The sequence below is a fragment of the Dromiciops gliroides genome, chromosome 4, assembly GCF_019393635.1.
Source record: "Dromiciops gliroides isolate mDroGli1 chromosome 4, mDroGli1.pri, whole genome shotgun sequence".
Taxonomy (NCBI): Eukaryota; Metazoa; Chordata; class Mammalia; order Microbiotheria; family Microbiotheriidae; genus Dromiciops; species Dromiciops gliroides.
The window spans coordinates 298,999,685-299,010,764 of NC_057864.1; the positions used below are offsets into that span (position 1 = coordinate 298,999,685).

General features: G+C 34.5%; 1 non-coding gene across 1 annotated transcript; it reads right to left on the reverse strand.

Annotated features, from left to right (window-relative positions):
* Positions 1-2,717: 2,717 nt before the first annotated feature.
* On the reverse strand, positions 2,718-2,823 carry LOC122726955. Its single transcript, XR_006352946.1, has one exon. It is a non-coding gene; the product is annotated as a U6 spliceosomal RNA (small nuclear RNA).
* Positions 2,824-11,080: the final 8,257 nt, after the last annotated feature.

Below are 11,080 nucleotides of genomic sequence, written 5' to 3' on the forward strand. Positions count from 1 at the left end.
AAAGAAACCAGGGGGAAGAAATGTAAAGGGAGTGTTTTCAGTAGTATCAGAACTTAAACTATATTATAAAGTGAAAGCATTGTTGAAGGGTAAAATGTATAATTTTTATTATTTTAAATTCAATTTCTCTTGTATAAAGAAAGCCTAAGTACCCAAGAATAGAAGGAATGCAGAAAATTTGGGCAGGGGGGAAACTGTCATAGACAATCTCAGATAGGATGTTATTGGGTTGGAATATTGCTGGACTGTAAGAGATGATTGGCTGGTTGGCTTGGAAAGGCTTGGAAAGACTTGGATTTGTGAAGAAAGATGCTATCCACCTTCACAGAAACAAATGAAGTTCTTACATATATTGGTATGAATGTATAAGTGTATATGGGTGTATGTGTATATATAACCATGTTTAATTGGAGCCTTCTTTAAGGAAAAATAAAGCTAAAAGTACACAGCAGATAAGAAATGAAAACCAACAAGGAAACAAAGAAAAGGCAGGCATATTTGTGGGGAAAAAAAGTATAGTAATTACTATATAGGTTTGCTTGAAGCAGAAATTTATTGTTTTATATTGAATCTTCTCCTATGTTCTGCTGTGTGCATGGGAACATTTTCTCTTCTTTTATCAGTTTGCATTTTTTTAAATAAAAAAAATTAACCCAAAAAAGACGTGCAAAAATAACAACTTAACATATAACAATGTTCTAAAAATAACAAATATAACAAATAACAACGTTCTAAAAATAACAACTTAAATAAAATTGGCCTATTGGTAAAAGAAGCTCAAAAATTCACTGAAGAAAGATCTCCTTAAAAAGAGAATTGCCCAAATGGAAAAAGAGCTAGAAAAGCTTATTGAAAAAAATATATGTTTCTTTAAAATTAGAATTGAGCAAATGAAAGCTAAGAACTCTATGGGACATCAAGAAACCAGAAAAAAGTTAAATGTATGAAAAAATAAGAAAAGTTCAAAAATCTCATTGGAAAAACAACTCACCTGGAAAATAGATTGTGCAGAGATAATTTAAAAATTATTGTACTACCAGAAAGTCATAATCAGAAAAAAAAAGCTAGTCATAATATTTCAAAAAAATTATTAAAAAATGTTTTGATATCTTAGAATGAAAGGGTAAAATTAAAATGGAAAGCCTTCACCAATTACTTCCTGAAAGAGATTCCTGCACCAAATACAGTCTCTTGCATATAGGAAATGCTTTAGTGATAAGTGTGAAGTTGAACTGAATTGACTCAAAAGATTATTAGCTATATTAAAATTAAGTCTTTTAACTGTTTTCTCATTTATAAAATTGCAGATAGGCATATTTTGCTACTATTCTCACATAATTATTGTATGGAATGTGAGTTGTAAACTGCAAACCTGTATATAAATATGAATTTTAATGTTGTGATCATGATGATGATAACGACAATTCCACAAAGAACTTGTACTCTACTTAACAATCAGAATTTTTTAAATACTTATTTTATAGAAGCAAAAAATCTACTTGGAATTATTTGAAATAATATTTCAACAATTAGTTTTTCATTTCATTTATTCAAGTTCATAATGACAATGCCATAAAGAAGTTAAAAGCTAAACCATAGTATCATACATTTTTTGTTGTTATTCAGTCATATCTGATTCTTTATGACCCCTTAGACTTGTCCATAGAGTTTTTTTGGCAAAGATACTGGCAAGGTTTGCCATTTCCTTGCATCTCCATTTTACAGATGGGCTACTGAGATAAATGGGGGTTAAGTGATTTGCCCAGGATCACACAACTAGTAAGTGTGTCAGGCCCCAACATCATAAAGTTGGAAAGAACCTTGGAGTTCATCAATTTTGCCCCCTTCACTTTTTTTTTTTTTAGTGAGGCAATTGGGGTTAAGTGACTTGCCCAGGGTCACACAGCTAGTAAATGTTAAGTGTCTGAGGCCAGACTTGAACTCAGGTACTCCTGACTCCAGGGCTGGTGCTCTATCCACTGTGCCATCTAGCTACCCCCCCTTCACTTTTCATATGGGTACATGGTACCCCAGAGATGAAGAGTGACTTTCCTAAGATCATTCTAAGAATAAGTGATAGAACTGGAATTTGAACCTACATCCTATGTGTTCAAATTTCAAGTCCTTTTTACTTCAACATGCTAATTCCTAAGCATAGCCATTAGAGATGATAGTGATTGAACTTGAGATCTCGTATGGACATGTTGTGCTCTGTGCCTCTGGATTACAAATTTGAAGTACCATTTTAACACTAAAGGCAACTAAAGAAATAATTTCATCATAGCTTATATAGAGTGACATTCTTAAAAGAATCTTCAGTTAAAGTCACGTGTTGGTACTGGCAGCATTTGTTATAAGCCTTATGCACATTTTAACTTTAGTGAAAGGAAAATTACCATAATAGTAGAGCCCCTATGAATAATGAATAATACCTGAGTTTTAACTGAATAATAACTTCTATGAGTAACAATTATTGTGAGGAAAATTTCTGATGGGATATATAAGTTAGGTTCATCACTTAGTCAAATAAAGTCACAGCCTCAATATCCATTCCCACAACAGTTATTCAATATGTTTCCTACATCTGATACTTACTACATTTGAGATCTTTGGCAAGTCATGTCATCTCCCTGTGTCTCATCTGTAAGATGATTGGATCAGATGAGATGGGATCCATTCTAGCCTAGACAGATAAACTTTGAGGTATACAAATACAAACCATTGGCCTTTACTTCATGAATTTGCATGTCATCCTTGTGCAGGGGCCATGCTAATCTTCTCTGTATCATTCTGATTTTAGTATATGTGATGCCAAACAAGCACAGGCCTTTACTAAAAATGCTAACTGATGCCCAACTTATACAATCAAGTGTTCCATGCTTCTATGTTCTATGTTCTTTGTTCAATGAAAGAGGGTATTCCTCTTTCCATTTTGAAATACTTTAAAAGTTCAGAGACTGAATAGCTTAATTTGAATCCTGCCTCACAGACTTAACTAGTATAGTACTAAATCACAAGATTTACCAGTTCTGTTTTGGATCTATTGACTGAGATATCTATGAAATATCATTGAAAAAGTCCAAAAAGCAATTGGGAATGAATGGCTTAAGAGAGCCAAAGGTCTGGATATGTACATATGGGACTCCTTTGCAAAGAAATTATAATTAATCCTATGGGAGCTGATGGGGAGAAACTAAGAGGGCCACCCACAAATAAGACCACAATATGGATAAAGAACCAACAAAGTAAGTTGAGAAATAGTTGTCAAGAAGGAAGGAAAACAGGAGAGAGCAAGATCACTGAAACACAGAGAATAGAGAATATCCAGGTGGACAGATGGTCAATAGTGTCTAATTTTGCAACAAGGTCAAAAAGAATGCATCACATTTGCTAAATAAGAAATGAATGATAACTTCAGACAATGTCAACTTAGTTGATTGATGAGATCAGAAAATAGACTGCAAAGTTTTGAGAAGTGAGAGTAGAATAAGTAGAGGCAATGAGTGAAGATAGGCTATACAATGGAGAAGAGATCATAATGAGGGTTTGGTAGTATTTAATGGGAGTATTTATTTTGTTCTTAAGGATGAGAGGAGACTGAGCTATCTATGTTAATTTACTTATCCAATGGCATACCAATCAAACTACCAAAAAAATTATTTTGTAGAGTTAAAAAAAGAGGAAGAAAAATTCATCTGGAAAAAGAAAACATTAAGAATAGCCATGGAATCAATAAAAAATGTGAAAGAAGGTGGCCTAAAATCAAATTTCAAACTATATTACAAAGCAGTAATCATCAAGACAATCTGATCCTGATTAAGAAGTAGAGTGGTGGATCTATGGTAAAATTAGGTACAAAATTCATAGCAATAAAAGACATAATAATCTAGTTCTTAATAAACCCAAAGATTCAAGAATTTGGGTTAATAACTCACCACTTCTTGGGAAATTGGAAAGCAGTTTGGAAGAAATTAGGCAGAGACCCACATCTGTCAACACATACCAAGAGGGCTGAACAAGTTGTAGTATATGATTGTGATGGAATATTACTATGCTACAAGAAATGATGAGCTCAATTATTTTACATGGAAAGACTTTCATGAAATAATGATGAGTGAAATGAGCAGAACCAAGAAAACATTGTATACAGTAAGAGCAATATAGTTTTAAGAACAACTTTAAGTGAATAGGTAATTTTGACTATCATAAACACTCAAATTAACTATAAAGGCCACATGAAGAAAGATGCTTTCTGCATCCAAAGAAAGAACTGATAAATAGAAGTCTGTATAAAATAATTTAATATATGTGTGCACACACCTATTTGTGTCTAATAGTAGCCATATCTGGTGGGATGAAAGATAGGGGATCATGGAAAATTTATATGATCATTTTATTGTCCATTTAAAAGGAATAGCAAGTTGTGTATAGCAGTTTCATGTACCATAACTTTTTTTTTATTATACTATGTTATGGAAATGTTTGTTTTATTCCACAAATTAAAAATAAATAAGAATTTCACATGCTAAATAATAAAACATGATAAACTATTTAAAGAGAAAGGGTGATATGATAATTAAAATAAGAAAATATGGAAAAATATACCTGTCATATCTGTGGAAAACAGATTTTATAACCAAGCAAGTGACACAAAGGATCATGGGAAGCAACATGGATCATCTTGATTATATGAAATTAAAAAGGTTTTGCACAAACAAAATTAATGTAGACAAAATTAGAAGGAAAACAATAAACTGGAAGGAAATTTTACAGCAAGTTCCTCTGCTAAAGGCCTCACTTCTCAAATATATAGGGAACTAGCCAAATTTATAAAAAATAAGAGCCTTTTCCAAATGGTCAAATAATATGAACAGAAAGATTTCAGAAGAAATCAAAGTTATTAATAATCACATAAAATGTCATAAATAATTATTGATTAAAGAAATGCAAAATAAAACAACTCTGAGGTACCACCTCACACCTATCAGATTGATAAAATTGACAGCAAAGCAAGAGGACAAATGCTGGAAGCGATATGAAGGACACACATGCTGTTGGTGGAATTATGAACTGATCCAACCAATCTAGAGAACAATTTGGAACTATGCCCCCAAACCTATAAAACTTCATACTTTTTGACCCAGGAATATTACTCCTAGCTTTGTATCCCAAAAAGATAAAAGAAAAGGATAAAGGACCTATTTATACAAGAATATTGATAGCAGCTCTTTTTGTAGTGGCAAATAATTCAAAACTGAGGGCACGCCCATCAAGTGGAGAATGACTAAAAATGTTGAGGTATATTATTGTGATGGAATATTATTGTATTATAAGAAAGGATGGCAGGATAGTTTTAAGAAAACCTGGGAAGAATTATATGAACTCATACAAAGAGAAGTGAGCAGAACCATGAGAACATTGTGCACAGTAACAGCAATATCATAAAGATTATCAACTGTGAAAGAGTTACTCTTATCAAGATAATGATCCAAGACAAATCCAAATGAGACATGGTAAAAATGTTTTCCACTTCCAGGGAAAGACTGAAGAACTCTGAATTCAGATTGAAGTATAGATAGACAGACAGACAGATCCCCACATATATACATACATATGTATACATATATATTTTTTACTTTCTTCATTTTTCTTGGGGTTTTTTTCTTTTGTTTTCTTTTGCAATATAGCTAATGTGGAAATATGTTTTTCATGAGTTCATATGTATAATTGATATCAAATTACTTGCCTTCTGGGGGGATTGGAGGGAGGGACAGAATTGGGAACTCAAATTTTGTCAAAATGAATGTTAATTTTCACATGTAATTCATAAATATTTAATGAAACAAACATACTTTAAAAAGAAAAAGAATGAGAAGAGAAAGGGTGATTTGTATACATCTTTCAGAGTCCTTCACAACTCAGATCCAATTTTCCCCCTTCCATTACATGGGCTAGCTCTGATTCCTGAGATGTTCTCTAGCCTCACTTCTGCAACTTTTTATGTCTAGCTTCCTTTAACATTCAGATCAAGTGTTACCACTTTCAAAAGACCTTTTCTGATTTCCTAAGTGTTAATTCTCCCCAACTTACCATGAAATTTTAATTATAGTATAAAATTTTTGCATGTTTATTGTATTAGGTATTGTGGTTTTTAAATTTTTATTGTATTTAAGCATGTGTGTTACTTCTACTCAGGAGAATATAAGCCCATTGAGGGCAGGGCTATTTCATTTTTATGTTAACATCCTCCATTCCTAACACAGTGTTTGGCACATAGAATGTCAGTGAATAATCATTGAACATAACCAAATTGAAATATTGAATTTGATAATTAAGTCACTTAATCTTGGCTTTTTCATCTAGAAAATAGTGGGAAATAATAGTACCTATATCATGCAGTTATTGTGAGGAATAAAGGAAATAATACATGCTAGCCATAAAGTGTCATATAAAAAACAGCTATTAATTCATATCCCCAGACCAGCTTGCTAAGTACTACATCCCTTTTTATCCTCCTGGTGTTTAATTAGTGTGATTCTTGGAGATATCATATGGTCTTAGTTTTCTCACTGCCTCTAGTTGATGAATAGTACAGATATTTATTGGATAGTCCATTTTTAATAAAAATACCAAAGCACAGTCACAATAAGAAATATGCTATCTAATGCACAAGTAACAAAGAAGTCTTATGCATTTTCTTTCAAGTATATGAAGGCAAAAGGATGTTGCATGGGAAGAAGCATAGACTCACTGGAGAGATCCAGTCATCATCAAAGCCCATCTTTACAATAGTATAAACTTGGCCTGCTTAAGCTCTCAAGGTGAATTTTGCTGGGAAACACTCCAATCACTGCTCATTATCTCTGTTTCATACTAACTTTATAACATATTTCAAAGTTCCTAAAAATCAAGTGCCAAGAATTCATTTTGCCTTTGAAACTGCAAAGAGCTGTCTATGGCACTTCTGATCAATCCTTCAAAGGAGAATAAACTAGGGAAGTGGTTTAAAATATTATGTGGAGGGGGCAGCTAGGTGGTACAATGCATAAAGCACCAGACCTGGATTCAGGAGGACTTGAGTTCAAATTTGGCCTCAGACATTTGACACTTACTAGCTGCGTTACCCTGGGCAAGTCATTTAGCCCTAATTCCCCACCCCCAAAAAGATATTATATGGAAATTTATTTCAGTACATCTGAATCTTCTTTTCCCTTAAATATTCAAGTGCTTTTTTTGGGGGGGGGGTTGTTTTATTTTGCTTGCTTTTTATATTTTCTTGACTCCTTTGTATTTCAAATTTTCTATATGGCTCTGGTCTTTCATCACAAATCCCCAGAAGTTCTATATTGCATTAAAAGTCTATATTATATTAAAAGTCTATTCTACCCCTGTTGAATTCTACTCACTTTTCCTATATAAATTATTTTTGACTGAAAGCTGATATCTTTAGAATATGTATATGGAACACCACATATACAGGTGGACCTGATGGTGTGTAGGTTACTTTTGCTGAAATGCTTTTACTTTATTCTCTCAATTTTATTCTTGGTTGGGGATAGGGGAAGGGTATATTGGGAAAGAGGGTGATGTAAAAACAAAATATATCAATGCCACTTTAAAAAAGAAAAACAATTAGGGGAAGCTAGTTGGTGCAATGGATAGAGCACTGGCCCTGGAGTCAGGAGTACCTGAGTTCAAATCCGGCCTCAGACACTTAATACTTACTAGCTGTGTGACCCTGGGCAAGTCATTTAACCCCAATTGCCTCACTAAAAAGGAAAAAAAAGAACAATTAAAAATTACCTATTCCACATGTCTTGATTCTTTATTTCACAGCTAAATTTTGCTCTTCTTTGAATAATGGTCATAATATTATCAGTCATTTCTTCAGTCTCCAGAATAAATCTATTGCCTCATTCCCACCATTTTTCATGCAACAAAAGTAAAATACCAGATGAAAGAACTGAATGTATTTCTCTGAGTGGCTATTAGTCACTTTAGTCAAGTGGTTCCATACTTTTCTTCCATCACCATCAGTACAACATGTTGATCATGTTCTCCAATATGTGTATATTTTAATTGATACATTATATTTGCTTTGGCATAGTTGATAGTGTGCATTTGGAGTCAGAAAGAACTAAGTTTGAACATTCAAATATTCACTACCTCTAAGACCCTAAATAAGTCATTTAAGCTTTTAGCTTCAGTTTCTTTGCCTGTAAAGTTGGGGTAATAATTTCAACTATATTAGAGGATAACTGTGAGCATCAAATAAATATATATGTAAATAGTGATTAGACAAACAGAAAGAGCTATATACATGCTAGCTATTGTTTTATTAGTGTACTAATAATTATGTGAATTATAAAATTAAACAAAAATAGAAATTAGAATGATGAGAAGATGAAATAATATTTAGACATAGGGTAAATAGGAAGGTACAGGAGTTCATCAAGTATGGTACTTAGAAGGTCAGACCTGCTTGCACTTTGGGAAAATTATTTCATCAAATTTGTGGATGATAACACTAGAATAGGGAAACTCTTGAAACTGGAGATCAATTAGGAAGCTCTTACAATGGCCCAAGCCACAGGTGATGAGAGGTTGAACCATGATAGTAGCCTTTTAAGTGGAGGGAAGAGAATAGATCTGAGATGTTATGAAGGTAAAATCAATAAGAATTTTAGAATTTTCCCAATTCCATATATGTTACTACTATCACATGTGCCTGGATAGAATTTGGGGCTTGAAGTGCCCTTAAGGAATAATGACAATCTCAGAAGGAGAAAGATTGGGAGCTTGCACAGTGGAATTAAGGGGCAGAATAAAGGAGTATTAGGGTATTAGAGCAGGAATAGTTGGAATGTGTACAACTCCATCCTGCCTTCCCACTGGCACCTTAGCATTCTAACACTTAATCAAACACTCTAAGTAAACTCTTTTTACTAAAGGTTGACATAGGTCAGCTTTGCAGTGTAGCACTGTTGTCATCCAATTAGCCTGGGAATCTATACCTAGTCCTGACTGCTCAGCAATCAGTTTCCCAAGAATCAGAATCATTCTCAAACATACAAACCAGGGAAGGAGGCTAGATCCTACTAGCCACTTCTTAATGAATGATTTTGAAAATTGAAACTTGTTTCAACAACAACAACAACAACAACAGGACAATGATATAGGCTTAGCACTCAGGCTTCTCTTTCTTGAGTTATTATTGTGGTGGTGGTGGTGATGGTTATGACTGCTGCTTTGTTTCCCAGTCACTTAGATAGGTATAAAAAATTTACAAGATCTTTTTTTACCAGTTCTTTCCAAATATCCTGATATTGTATAGACCTGATGAATCTGATGTCTATAAGCATGTGATTGATTTTAAAAAGTCACACATCAATACAATGAGATCCTATTTTCAGTGTTACTTAAATTTATAAGATACCTTCAACCTAATTTCTTCGAGAGCCAAACTAATTTCATTTAGTTCCTTTGGATGACAACAATTTTTTTTGGATGGAGGATGATATAGGTGTTTCTTTGGCAAAGAGAGATGAATGGGACAGATTACTATTATAAAATTTACTGTATGTTCTCTAATACTAATTAGGAAATAAAATGTCAATTCCATTCTACAAAAATTGAGGGGAGCCAACATGGTGGAGGAAAGGCAGTGACTTGCCTGAGCTCTCCCCAAAACCCCTCCAAATACCTCCAAATAATGCCATAAGACAAATCCTGGAATAGCAGAACTCACAAAAAGACAGGGTGAAATAATTTTCCATCCAAAGACAAGTTAGAAGGTCAGAAGGAAAGGTCTGTTTTACCAGGGTGAGAGTGGAAAGTAGTGCAATGCACCACAACAGTGCAGATCCAGTCCCAGCAAAACATGAGCAGTCCTCAGGAGCTTCTGAATCAGCAGCAGCAGCAACAACTGCTTCGGGAACTCTTAGCCCACAGATGGTAAGGGATTGAACACCTGGACAGATGGAGATTACAGAAGGGATCACTTTACTAGCACTGAGACAGGACTTTGTTGTTTTGCCCATACTCCCATCCAGGTTTCAGTCTTGGGTGGTGGTCCCAGGCCAGGGAGGAGCACAAGCACACCAGAGCTTGCAGCCACAGTGGAACAGGACTCTGTTCACAGTTTCAGGGCAGAAAAGCAGGCCTGTCTGTGGTTGCTTGTTGACTAGAGCACAGGCCAGGAGAGAAGTAAACATACCTCTCCTGAAATCATACTACTTTGGAAGAACTAAAATCTTACAAATTCCTAGAAGTATCTCTGAATACAGCTACATAAACCCACTGAAACTTGTAACAGTGCACCTTCCACCCTGAAAGCAGTTCCCCACCTTAACAAATAGTTAAAAGTCAAGAAATAGCCTGGGAAAATGAGCAAGAAGAAAAAAAAATCCTGGCCATAAAAGTAACTATGGTGACAAGGAAGATCAAAACATACCCTCAGAAGAACATAACAAAGTCAAAGCTCCTACATCCAAAGCTTCCAAGAAAAATATGAATTGGTATCAGCCCATAGAAGCACTCAAAAAAGATTTTCAAAATAAAGTAAGAGAGGTAGAAGAAAAATGGAAAGAGAAATGAGAGTGATGCATTCTACAAACATTCATTAAGCACCTTTAGCTGCAAAATGAGGACAGATGCTATTGGCCCATAACTGAATTCTAGTGAGAGTGAGAGAAGCTACCATTTTCTTTTATAATGATAATATTTTCGAGGAGCCCAGTGATTCCTTACCATTTTAAGAATGCTTTCACACACACACACACACACACACACACCATATCACCCCACTTAGGTATTTAATTACTTTTTAACATTCTGCAAATATGCATTCCCTGGTCTATTATCTCTCTGCTACATCATTCTTCTTATTAGGTTTACCCTTTCCCTCTTGTTTTTTGGGATTTTTTGGTGGGGCAATGAGGGTTAAGAGACTTGCCCAGGGTCACACAGCTAGTAAGTGTCAAGTGTCTGAGGCCGGATTTGAACTCAGGTCCTCCTGAATCCAGGGCCTGTGCTTTATCCACTGCACCACCTAGCTGCCCCTCCCCTTTCCCTCTTAAAT